Here is a 9,370-nt window from a genome sequence, read left to right on the forward strand (position 1 = left end):
TGCTGCTACGGTCGCAGGTTCGAATCCTGCCTCGGGCACGGATGTGTATCATGTCCTTAGGTTTGTTAGGTTTAAGTAGTTCTAAGGGGACTGATGACTTCAGATGTTACATCCCGTAGTGATTAGAGCCATTTGATCCATCTTTTCAGACATTATTCATCCATCACAAGCAAGAACTTATACAATTGAAATATCCATAATAATTAATGATCGGAGACTACAGGGAAAATGCCTAAGGGCTTCTTTGGGAAGCGAAGACTTTCGATACTTCACAGCTGGTGATCAGCCTCTAGGCATGGCCCGGTCTCCAAAGGTATCACTTGTTCTTCCTCTGATCTGCTGTTAAAGGAAAAGAAAAAAAGAAAAAAAACAGAACCCTTTTATGTACTTACAGTCGAACATACATATAATCCAGTTCCTTCCAGCACTACTTCAGACATTAGTAGACTCCATGCCACGTCATGTTGCGGTACTTGTGCGTGCTCACGGGGGTCCTACACGATATGAGGCAGATGTACCAGGTTCTTTGGCTCTCCAGTGTACGAGTATATCAGGAACGTTCTGACGTCGACAGAGGCAACGGGTGTAATAAACAGGAAGAACCTGGACTCGAATTCACCTGGATGAGAGGGGGAACAGGGGGAAGGGGGGGAGACGGTTCTCCATCACTGGCCACGACATCTCTTCTGGAGGACTGGAGGCACACAATTGACGCACCCTTCGCTCTCTTTTCACAGAAGTTTGAGGTCCAGCGGCTGTAAAGAAACGAGCTGGACATGAGACCGACACTTCTCGTGCATATGACGTGTAGGAAGCTCGTCGAAACGTTCCCGCAACCCTAGAAGATTTCATCAGTGAAATTCGCTAAGAGAGCCTAAATTCATGTAAAGAAACAACAGAAATGGCAGCCAAATTAAAGTTACATAGACGCGACTGCAGACCAAATGCGCCTGGTAGTAGAGGGGACGTTGTCTTGTAGCGGCTATCGAATACTAGAATACCATACGATGATATGATTATTTATACTGAACTAATTTTTGACAGGTTTGTCGGGTTTGATATGTGAATCGGGCTGCAAACGTGACAAACATACTAACTGTAAAGTCAGTTACTTAGTTCCTTACATGTTCCATACGTCGCTTGACCGATTGTTTTCATCGAAATGAGGTGGAACGTTTACAGGCTCTCATATACATAAATTTAAATAAATATTTGTCCGTAGGATAGAAAGAGTCACCCACGAGACATGATTATACGTTAGGTTTAAAACTTGATGTGCTTCCTGTCGAACGCTTTATGTTATTGTGAACCACAGAAAGCCTTAAGAATGAGTGACATGGATCATTTTTTCCACTAGTAAAAGTGGCATCAGTATTCTCCCCAAACTGTAATGGTGTATTTATGAAGAATGCTGAAGATTAGATGGGTAGATGACATAACTAATGAGGAGGTATTGAACAAAATCGGGGAGAACAGAAATTTGTGGCACAACTTGACTAGAAGAAGAGATCGGTTGGTAGGACATATTCTGAGGCATCAAGACATCACCAATTTAGTATTGGAGGGCAGCGTGGAGGGTAAAAATCGTAGAGGGAAACCAAGAGATGAATACACTAAACAGATTCAGAAGGATGTAGGCTGCAGTAGGTACTGAGAGATTGAAGAAGCTTACACAGGATAGAGTAGCATGGAGAGCTGCATCAAACCAGTCTTAGGACTGAAGACCACAACAACAATACAAGAGCTAGTTCATAAAGTATTCGTCCACCATCTGAACATGCCGCAATTCTGCGCGCAGTGATAAAACTATAACGCTGACCCACGGCACACACTGGAGTCAACCGTGAGCGGCCCCACTCTATGGCCTGTTGGGGTTCTGAACGGCGCACATACAGTGCAATTAGCGCCGTGGGCCGCAAGAGTAGTGAGACGACGCTGATCGAAAGGAAACTTATTCTGCGCTTACATAATGGGTTCAAACCTTCTTATGAGATCGCTAAAATAGTCGGTAGACCTAGATGACTGTTCAGTCGACAATAGATCGATTTTTGTCAACAAATTAATCATTAAGAAACCAACCACGCCCCCACACTTCATGCAGATGTGACATTTATCATGAGGGAAATGAAGAAGAAACCTAAAGTGAGCGCTGCTAAGTTGGCTGGGGAGTTAGAGACTAGAGGAAACAAGATATGTGGCAACACAATCAGAAATACCTTCAAAACGTAGGGGTATCACGTCCGGGTGTCGCGCAAGAAATTTTGGGTCAGTGAACAGAATCGAAAGAAACGTCTTCATTTTGCGATGGAACATAGATTCAAAAAGTAAAACTTCTGGAATAGAGTAATATTTTCTGACGAGAGTAAATATATCGTATTCGGGTCGGATGGCAGGCGAATGGTGTGGCGTAAGAAGAATGCGGAGATATTGCCACGCAATCTTGTGCCAACGATTAAACACAGTAGTGGCTCCCTGATGCTGTGGGTCTGTATGAGTACTCCAGGCGTTGGAAAATTACATTCCGTAAAAGGTACAATGAATCACCACATGTATATCAACATTGTAAAGGACAATCTGTATCCTAGCGCCGAAAAATTAGGTCTGCGAGGAAATTACATTTTTCAACAAGATAACGACCCAAAGCATACGGCTCTATATACAAGGCTGTGGCTCCTATACAATACCCCGAAACAACTTAACATCCCTCCTCAGAGCCCAGACATTAATCCTATTGAACACCTTTGGAAAGTACTGGAAGATAGCATCAGGAGAAGACACAAGAGAGACCTAAATAAGCACTTCAAGACGATTGCGAAAAAATTCTGACGGCAAACTTGGTCAAGTCGATTCCCACATCACTACAAGCAGTAATAGCTGCAAAGGGAAACTCCACTAAATATTAATTTTTGTGATTGAAATCATATTTCCAGATTGTAAATTAAGAAAAATATTAGTGGACGAATACTTCTTGACGTAGACCTTGAATAAATTCTCCATTTTGTCACATTTGTTATCGCTGTGGATGTATTTATTACCTTGTCCATCAATAAAAATGACTTACCAAGGTTCGTTGCATATGACTAGATGTCCACATTTTATGTTCCCTTCTTTTCACGCGACATATCTGCACTCAGTCTTCAGGCCACAAGTGGCCCATCGGGACCTTCCGACTGCCGTGTCATCCTCAGGTGAGGATGCGGATAGGAGGGGCGTGTGGTCAGCACACCACTCTCGTAGTCTTTATGATGGTTTTCTTTGACCGACCCGCTACTATACGTTCCTCAATTGGCATCACAAGACCGAGTGCAGCCCGAAAAATGGCAACAGCGCATGACGGCCTGGATGGTCACCCATCCAAGTGCCGGCCATGCCCGACAGCGCTTAACTTCGGTGATTTCACGGGAACTGGTGTATCCACTGAGGCAAGGTTCAAAAAATTGGTTCAAATGGCTCTGAGCACCATGGGACTTAACATCTGAGGTCATCAGTCCCCTAGAACTTAGAACTACTTAAACCTAACTAACCTAAGGACATCACACACATCCATGCCCAAGGCAGGATTCGAACCTGCGACCGCAGCGGTCGCGCAGCTCCAGACTGTAGCGCCTAGAACCGCTCGGCCACGCCAGTCGGCCACTGCGGCAAGGCCATTTCCACGTGACATATACTTCGTTTTTTAAAAAAAATTACAACTAGACGAATACTTTTTGGACTCACTGTACATCACCCGTTCACTGTGTTAATGCTCTGCTCACGAACATCTAGCACTTGTAAAGTGGACTGTTTTGAGTGGGATTTAATTCGCAAGTATTGAATGATGGCGAAAGGAGCTCCTAACATCAGCGAGGTGTACGTGTCATTTTTCTGAGCCTCCTGCAAGTAAAGTAGGAACATCGCGGCAGTATTAATCTAGTCACGTAATCAAGTACAAACCACGCGCGAGTGAGAAGTGCCCTACGCGCGTAGGTGATACGCCGAGCTGTCGCAAATGGCCTCCAATAATCCACAGAAGTCAACTCCTATGTGGACACTGTGTGTGTGTGTGTGTGTGCTCACCGCAGCGTGTCAATGTATACACGTGGGACGCGGAGCGGAAGGCTGACACGCGTGGGGAATGTCGCAGTGGGGTTGGCGGACAGTGCGATGACGCATCCAGCCCGCTGTTTACTGCATGGCTTCCCCAGTGGACCACCGAACGTGCTGTCCTGGCCAAGCTGTCAATAAATGACGCCTGTCTGCGCTCTGTCCGTGTCACCAGCGCGTGTGTGTATGTGTATGTGTGTGTGGTGTGTGTGTGTGTGTGTGTGTATTGTGTGTAGCTTCGGTCAAGGCTACGCCACGAATTACCAGTTAGGCCGGTATTACTCTGTCATATAACTTTGGCAGGGGCACAAAGACGGGGAGCGAAAGGCTATTTACAATTTGTACAGAAACCAGATGGCAGTTATAAGAGTCGAGGGGCATGAAAAGGAAGCAGTAGTTGGGACGGGAGTGAGACAGGGTTGTAGCCTCTACCCAATCTTATTCAATCTGTATATTGGGCAAGCAGTAAAGGAAACAAAAGAAAAATTCGGAGTAGGTATTGAAATCCACGGAGAAGAAATAAAAACTTTGAGGTTCGCCGATGACATTGTAATTCTATCAGAGACAAAAAATGTTCAAATGTGTGTGAAATCTTATGGGACTTAACTGCTAAAGTCATCAGTCCCTAAGCTTACACAGTACTTAAGCTAAATTAGCGTAAGGGCAAAGACACAGACCCATGCCCCGGGGAGGACTCGAACCTCCGCCGGAACCAGGCGCACAGTCCATGACTTGGTGTGTCATGCTTCAGACCGCTCGGTTAATCCCGCGCGGCTGTCAGAGACAGCAAATGACTTGGAAGAGCAGCTGAACGGAATGGACAGTGTCTTGAACGGAGGATATAAGATGAACATCAACAAAAGCAAAACGAGGATGATGGAATGTAGTCGAATTAAGTGGGGTGATGCTGAGGGAGATTAGGAAATGAGACACTTAAAGTAGTAAAGGAGTTTTGCTGTTTGGGAAGCAAAATAACTGATGATGCTCGAAGTAGAGAGGTTATAAAACGTGGATTGTCAATGGCAGGGAAAGCGTTTCTGAAGCAGAGAAATTTGTTAACATCGAGTATAGATTTAAGTGTCAGGAAGTCGTTTCTGAAAGTATTTGTATGGACGTGAAACATGGACCATAGATAGTTTGGACAAGAAGAGAATAGAGGCTTTCGAAATGTGGTGCTTCAGAAGAATGCTGAAGATTAGATGGGTAGGTCACATAACTAACGAGGAGGTATTGAATAGAATTGGGTAGAAGAGGAGTTTGTGGCGCAACTTGACTAGAAGAAGGGATCGGTTGGTAGGACATGTTCTGAGGCATCAAGGGATCACTAATGTAGTACTGGAGGGCAGCGTGGAGGGCAAAAATCGTAGAGTGAGACCAAGAGATGAATACACTAAGCAGATTCAGAAGGATGTAGGTTGCAGTAGGTACTGGGAGATGAAGAAGCTTGCACAGGATAGAGTAGCATGGAGAGCTGCATCGAACCAGTCTCAGGACTGAATAGCACAACAACAACAACAAATATTTGACATATCAGCTTTGACAAAGAAATATGATACGTGTATTACCGGGCATAGCATGGTCTGATGTGTGCATCGGTAACATATGTACACGTGCTTCCCCACCAGTTTTTGGTACAATTGTAGCGAAGTGGGCCAGCAATGTCTAGTGCAAAAAACTCACCTGGAGGTACGTGAATGGTTGTGAGACACATATTTATGGCGAGCCGCGCACGTCATCCGACTACACTCTCGAATCTTAATGACCTGAAATGTAACACAGTGCCCATCTTTAGAAAAAGAGATCCACAGCTCTATAACTAGACTGATGATCACAAATTCCTGAAAACAATATCTATCGTGTAACTTCCCAAAGTGACCGTAAGTGGAATGACCACACAAAACAAATAGGAAACTTTCTTTTCCCACAGTTGGAGACTGATTTGAACGACTTCGTTTTCCCAACAGGATGGGGCACTGCCACACTGGCATCTGGAAATGCGGGAATTTTTTACATCAAAGGATTACTGAGCGATGCATCGGTCGCACTGAACCAAATGATTCGGCCTTACATGACTAGCGTTCAAGGTCACTGGGCCCGACTGTGTGTGATTATTTCTTGTGGGGGTTTATAAAAGACTCTGTTTATGTGTGTCCGTTAACAACACAAAGAATGAACTGAGACATCGCATAACAGCAGCTGTGGAAGCTGTAACTCCAGACACGCTCGCTGCAGTGTGGGAACAATTTGAGTACCGCAATGACATATGCCATGCATCTCAAGTGGGGCATATTGAACACCTTTGAAAAGGTATAAAAGATTTTTTTGGGTTTCCTGTTCATCAAAAAAGAAAATCGATTCTAAATATTTATTACTTGCATAAATATAGGTGTGCGAAATCGGACGATTCTTTTTCGCATACCCAGTGTAACATTGTCAAGGGAGATTACGATTCAGGGTGAAAGGATGACAGCTATATGGTACAAAAAAATGGTTCAAGTGGCTCTGAGCACTATGGGACTCAACTGCTGTGGTCATCAGTCCCCTAGAACTTAGAACTACTTAAACCTAACTAACCTAAGGACATCACACGCACCCATGCCCGAGGCAGGATTAGAACCTGCGAACGTAGCAACAGCGCGGCTCCAGACTGGAGCACCTAGAACCGCACGGCCACCGCGGCCGGCTATATGGTACACAGGTGACACTCATCTCCTCTGTGAAAATGAGGAAGAATTACAGAATCTGTCGAATAAAACGCGCATAAATATAGGCGTATCTTCTTGACGGCAATCTTTTGTAGATTTATGGGATAGAATTGTGGGACATGATTTACGTGCATGAATTATGACATTCTTGGAGAAGGAAGATTTCCCTCTACAAAAATAAAAAAAGGCGTTAATATGCGTAGACAAACCTCCTTGTTGGTGCTTCACATCTGATGTTTGTTCTTTGCGCCGGAGAAGTTTCGAACCGTTCTGGCAGATGGCAAAGCCGTAGTATAGCGTCAAAATGGCGTCTACATACGACTCACGTTATAAGCAGCTTGCTGTTACTGAATTCTTGTGTGCAGAAAAAGAATCCGTGGTGAACATGCACAAACTTTGTGTGCAATGTATGGCGATGCTGCAGTTGATAGGAGTAGAGTTGGCCGATGGGCAAAGAAAGTTACAGCCTCAGGAAATACAGAAACGGAGCTCCATGATCAGCCACGCTCGGGACGTCCTGTCACAGCAACTGCTCCAGACATGCTGAATCGTGCGGATGCCACTATTCGTGCCGACCGGTGCATCACAACTCGACAATTGGCTCTACAGTTCTCGGTCAGCATTGGAAGTGCGTCTGCAATGATCGAGCCTCTCGGATGTTCAAAGAGGTGCTCACGAAGAGTTCCACGAACGTTCAGGTACCACAACATTGAAAGGAAGGCCATTTCATCTGAATTGTTGGATTGGTTTGAGACCGCTGGAGAGGCTTTTGTCACGGGTCGTTATGGGGGACGAATGCTGGGTGCACCACTTTGCGCTGGAAACAAAAAGACAGTCCATGGAGTGGCATCATCCTCGTCCACCACAAAGGAAGAAATTCTAGACAACCCCCTCTTCCAGAAAAGTCATGGTGACAGTCTTCTGGGATTGTGATGGTGTCTTTTTCGTGGATGTGATGCCGAGAGGATCAACCACCAATTCAGAGGTATACATGAAGACTCTTCAGTTTATTTAAAGATACGTTTCCGACGTGTTCGATCTTACAAGAATCCAGCTGAAATCATGCTCCAACACGATAATGCACGCCCCCAAGTCTGAGAACCCGGGAACACATCGCCAAATTGGGTTGGACATGATTGCCTCATTCACCCAATGGTCCAGACCTGGCACTCTCAGACTTCCATCTCTTTGGGTTACTTAAAGATTATCTACGTGTATCACACTTCGAAGATGACGAGAGTGTCAGTCATGAAGTGAAAACATGGCTACACCTACAGGACAAGAGCTTTTATCAGCACAGAATACATGCCCTACCACAAAATTGGCGTACGGTCATAGAGCAAAGCAGCTTTTAATCTCTTAATAAAGGCAAGGATTCCGGTCCAGATGGTACACCAGTCAGGTTCCTTTTAGAGTATGCAGATGCAATAGAGCCATATTTAGCAAATTCACACAACCGCTCGCTCACAGAAAAGTCCGTAACTAAAGAATGGAAAATTGCTCAAGTCACACCAATATCCAAAAAGGGAAGTAGGAGTAATCCGCTGAACTACAGGCCAATATCACTAACGTCGATTTCCAGTAAGGTTTTAGAACATATACTGTACTGGAAAATTATGATGTACCTCGAAGGAAACGATTTATTGACACATCGTCAGCACAGATTCAAAAATATCGTTCTTGCGGAACACAACTAGCTCTTTATACTCAAGAAGTAATGAGTGCTATCGACATAAGATGGCAAATTGACTCCATATTTTTAGATTTTCAGAAGGCTTTCGACACCGTTCCTCACATGCGTCTTCTAACCAAACTGCATGTCTATGGACTATCGCTTCCGTCGTGCGACTGGATTCGTGATTTCCTGTAAGAAAGGTCACAGTTCGTAGTAATAGACGGAAAGTGATCGAGAAAAACAGAAATAATATCCGGTGTTCCCCAAGGAAGCGTTATAGGCCCTATATTGTTCCTGATCTATACTAACGACATAGGAGACAACCTAAGTAGCCCACTTAGATTGTTTGCAGATGATGCCGTCATTTACCGTCTTGTAAAGTCATCATATGACCAGAATGAATTGACAAAATCGATTTAGATAAGATACCTGTGTGGTGCGAAAAGTGGCAGTTGACCCTGAATAAAGAAAAGTGTGGAGTTATTCACATGAGTACTGAAAGAAATTCGCTATATTTCTATTACGCGATAAGTCACACATATCTGAAGGCTGAAAATTCAACTAAAGACTTAGGGATTACTGTTACAAATAACCTAAGTTGGAACGATCAAATGGCTCTGTGCACTATGCGACTTAACTTCCGAGGTCATCAGTCGCCTAGAACTTAGAACTAATTAAACCTAACTAACCTAAGGACATCACACACATCCGTGCCCGAGGCAGGATTCGAACCTGCCACCGCAGTGGTCACGCGGTTCCAGACTGAAGCGCCTAGAACCGCGCGGCCACATCGGCCGCCTGGAAAGATCAGATAGATAATGTTGTGAGTAGAGCAAACCAAAGACTGCGATTAATTGGCAGAACACTTAGAAGGTGCACCAGATCTACTAAAGAGACTGCTTACACT

Source organism: Schistocerca serialis, chromosome 12 (genome assembly GCF_023864345.2).
Source record: "Schistocerca serialis cubense isolate TAMUIC-IGC-003099 chromosome 12, iqSchSeri2.2, whole genome shotgun sequence".
NCBI classification, from domain to species: Eukaryota; Metazoa; Arthropoda; class Insecta; order Orthoptera; family Acrididae; genus Schistocerca; species Schistocerca serialis.